Source organism: Capsicum annuum, chromosome 6, assembly GCF_002878395.1.
Source record: "Capsicum annuum cultivar UCD-10X-F1 chromosome 6, UCD10Xv1.1, whole genome shotgun sequence".
NCBI lineage: Eukaryota > Viridiplantae > Streptophyta > Magnoliopsida > Solanales > Solanaceae > Capsicum > Capsicum annuum.
This window is the reverse complement of record NC_061116.1, coordinates 227,133,441-227,137,840: the sequence shown is the minus strand read 5'-3', so window position 1 is coordinate 227,137,840 and position 4,400 is coordinate 227,133,441. Positions and strand designations below refer to the sequence as shown.

General features: G+C 34.8%; 1 pseudogene; it reads right to left on the bottom strand.

Annotated features, from left to right (window-relative positions):
- Positions 1-440: 440 nt before the first annotated feature.
- Positions 441-3,271, bottom strand: LOC107874562 (annotated as a pseudogene).
- Positions 3,272-4,400: the final 1,129 nt, after the last annotated feature.

Sequence of the window (4,400 nt, the reverse complement as noted above, 5' to 3'; positions counted from 1 at the left end):
GCCGATAAACAGAAACCAATAAGAAAATATCTTATTGATTGGTTATTGGTTTTACATATTTAAAAACCGAAAACCGATAAACCGAACCAATAACACGTAAAACCGAACCAAACCGACCGATGCACACCCCTACATATCCCTACAGAAATCGGGCAAGTCTGGAAATGGGTCACTCAATTGCCTATATTTCAAGGCTTAGAATGTTGGATGAAATAAGGGTAATTCTTCACTTTACATAACTTCCTTTTCCTGTGACAGGAATTATTTCGGAAAGACCTTTTCTTTCCCTCTATCCTCTTTACCTTTTCATAAAGAGACATGCAGTACACCACTAAAGATTAAACATCTAAACCCTTCATCATCCTTAACTCATCATTATTGTCAGCTGATTCAAGTCTCAAGTTAAATGGAGATAATCTAGGAGAGGCTACATGTCACAATAGAAAAGGAAAACAGTGATGATTAGAATAATGTAGAAAGATTGTTACCTAAATGACATGTGAAACTGTTAGGTATGAAGTAAGTCTTTACATATATTCAAGGACCATGAAGCACCTTTTCTACATTCAGAAAGATCTTGTACGTGAACTCCATTTACATCTACAACATGGTCTGAACTCTGAAACAGAAGTCTTTGAAAAGGCCATCTATTTTTCACATGCAGTGTTAGACGATCAGCTACATCGAACCATCTCTTTTGGTAACCTGTATGTGTTTAGTTAAATTTTCCCTCATTAATCTCCCCGTTGATTCGATCTGCCTGCTGCTCTGTCCCTTATATCCCGGGTCATGATGACCAGATACGGCAATGTCAGGGTGTAATTTGTCTCCACAATCAATGATAATATTATGAAGTAAACAACACACAAGGATGATACTAGGGAGTTTCTGTTTATTGGGTCTCCACATAACCTTATTAAGGATTCTCCAACCTCCCTTCAATTGTGAGAAAGCTTTTACTGCGACTGAAGTTGCAGTTGCATGCACCGCATTAAAATCTTGCATGGGATCCGAGAGGTCATCACCTTCATAAGGTGTAATGAGCCATGGAAGAAGAGGGTAACTAAATCCTCCTAGAATGTACTCTCTAACTTCTACTCCTTCAAAAGCCATTTTGACATTTCCGTTTAAACGATCACCATTTTCACAGAGTTTGTAAAATCCAGAGCACTTGAACAGCCTTGAAGTGGTCATGCCCCCAGGCCATCCTGTCACAATGTCTAAAAAACGCATCTGACTGTCCACGATACCTTGCAAAAGCATGCTGTAATTGTTTTCCTGATCACACCAATCATCTGAGGTTTCAACAGCAGGAAGGGTCATTACGATGTGGGTTGCATCAATTGCTCCACAACAGTTAGGCAAACCAAATGATTGTTCAAACTCAGACTTGATTATCTCCATCTGACTAGGTTCTGGCCACTTAAGATGCTGTGTTGCACGTTCTTCCAACGCCTCAATGAATCTCCAGGTAACCTGAGACACAGTGGACTGCCCGACTCCAAATGATGCCCCAACTGAAACTTGGGATTCACCAGAAGCCAATCTTCTCATTGCAATCGCAACTTGCTTCTCAACACTAAGAAGTCTTCCCTCGATGTTTATCAGACCTGAAGGAGGTCTTGAGATAAGGTCCTCCCTTACAAGGGAACATATGTAATCAAAAGTCTTCTTGGAAACACGGAAATAATACTTGAAACCTTCCTCTTCATCAAAAGGTACACCAGAACCTGCAGTATATAATAGGTACAGGAGTTAGCTAATTGTACAGAAAGAAAAGAGAAAACGAATTCCAAAAAGATCTTATAGAAAAAAAGATGGAAAAAGAAAAAAGGAATAAGACGGGAACCGAGGACTGTTGTTACATAAAATGTCCTTGCAGCCAATTCCAGTCTACTTGCTTATTTGGGGGAACATTAGGGGTCAATCAAAGGGGAAAACTTTCATTGTGCAAAGAAGGACACGTGGACAACAACCGCATTACAAACCTAATAATGAATAATTATTATCCTAACTATAACAGTTCCCGCCACAAAATGTTTTAAATGTAAAAGTTCTGGCTTCAACTACATTTACAATGCCTTGGACTTCACTACTTTAGGTTTTAGAATAAATTAGACTTTTAAGCTCCAAGCAGGAAATTCCATTTCCAACATGAGTCTTAAATAAGTCACTGCTTTTCTTCCCAGTTTAGAGGGGTGGCTTCAAGTAGCATGCATACAGAAACCAGAGATAAATACAGTAAAGCAATCAATAATGTCTTACATCCAAACAAGTTGGAGTCGACAATATGAATTATCAAATTATTTTCACACAACCCTTCCACCTACAAAGAGTGGTGGAGCCACCTTGCCCAAAGGGATGTCAATTCACTGGAAAATTACACTGTTTAGATAGATACAGATAATCCTTCTATACTCCCTCTATTTCAATTTGTTTGTCTTACTTACCATTTCAGTCCATTTTAAGAAAGAACGTCTCTTTACTTTTTTGGCAACTCATTAATTTAAATTTCCACATTACAGATTTAAAACCACAAAATTCAAAAGTCTTTCTTTACTTTCTTAACCTCCGTGTCAAGTCAAAGCCATACAAACAAATTGAAACGGATATTGACCCCCCTTGAATTCCTCATGTGTTTTTTTTTTTTAAAATAAATAAAATTGATTCCAGTTAAAAATCTTAGCTCCAATCTTGACAATTAGGCTTAAAGCTCCAATCTTGACATTTACCAACATCCCAATTGACTTCTAACTAAAGTCTAACATAACTATAGTTAATTCTTGAACAGTGCTGGAACTCAAATGAACTAAAAACACAATTCAATTTGAAAAAAAAAAAAAAAAAAAAAAGCTAAAAAAATGCAGTAAAAGAATGGAGATTTGGGGAGAAAGAAGTAAAAGGGGACCCACCTGGGGTTGGTGAATTCTTGCTCCAGAAACATTCCCACCAATCGCATTCAGTGGCTTTGTTGTGAATGTTGATGAATTTGTGTTTGTTGTTTATGTCTTTGATTTTCTTCAACTTGTTGAATCTTTCTTCATCTTCTTTGATTTCCTTATTGGAGCCATCCACCGATTCTGTGAACAGTAATTTCTTCTTAAAGAGAAAAAGCTTGTCACAGCTGCAATAATGCAAACCTCCTCGTACTTGTCGATGGTTACGGTTTCTTGTTTGGTCTTACTAAATAAGTAGGCGCTTTGCCACAAAAGCTAAAAAAATTATTTTGGTGGTTGATACATAAGAGTTGTGTTTGATCATTAAAATACATTAAAGTTTTCTAAAATAATTTTTGAAAAGAAGTAAAAGAAGAACTATGACTAAATGGACTCTAAAATATAAGCTCCCGCTATGTTTGGGTTATGAAAAATGCTTGAATTACAAGAGTTTATTATAGTAAAAGCTGCATAAATAAATTTCAAATTTTGAAAAAAATTATTAAAAATCTATGGTTTAGTTCTCATGTTCTTCGATACATCACTTAAATTTATATGAATGTATCACTTAATTTTATGTAGATACATCACTTATTTTCAGGTATATCTCACATTCTTATGCAATGTCTTCGTCTTCTTAAAGTAAAACTAGTTGTGTATCAATTCTCACTTTCAAATCCGTATCGGGTGGACAAATCTTCGTGATTCCATCCATCGAAAACTTATATCAGTGTAACATATGAATCAATATGAAAAAATGTTGTCAAATATATCTAAACTTTGATGAAATTTATTGTAACACGTCTAAATTTTGCAGGGAGTCCTATGACCCTCTAGAACTTTGCGGGAATTCTATGACCCCTTATACTATTAGTGTATTTTATTGAAATTTATTTGCGCTAATTTTTTTTTAATTTTTTTTAGAACTTTTTATTTTTTTATTAACTTATAAATGTCACTAAAATACACCAATAAATAGTTTAAGAGGATCATAGAATCCCCACAAAATTCAGATGTATTACAACAAATTTTATTAAGATTTATTACCTGTTTGGTCATAAAAATTATAATTTTATGGAGTTAGGGTTGAAGTTGAAGTTATGAATATAAATTAAGTTATTTTTTTAAAGTTTGTGAGAGAAGTATGAGTGGAAAAAAAAATTCGACTACTTAAAATTCGTATGTGTATTGAACATTTTTCCCAATCAATATTCTAATGGTAAAATATGGTTATCGGTTAGATTTGTAATCATATGTTTTACTACATATCTGTCGCCAATATGTACAAACTTTCCAGTTGTATAGTGCCATATCGCAAAAATCATCTCCAACTTTACTACAATTTCTTCCATCGAATCCCCCCATTATAAATTGAGGCATCTACTTTCGTTACTTCCACTACTTTAATCAATTCTCTCAACAATAACTAATTAGGGACGTTCTTTTCTAGCTGTGATGTTGGTT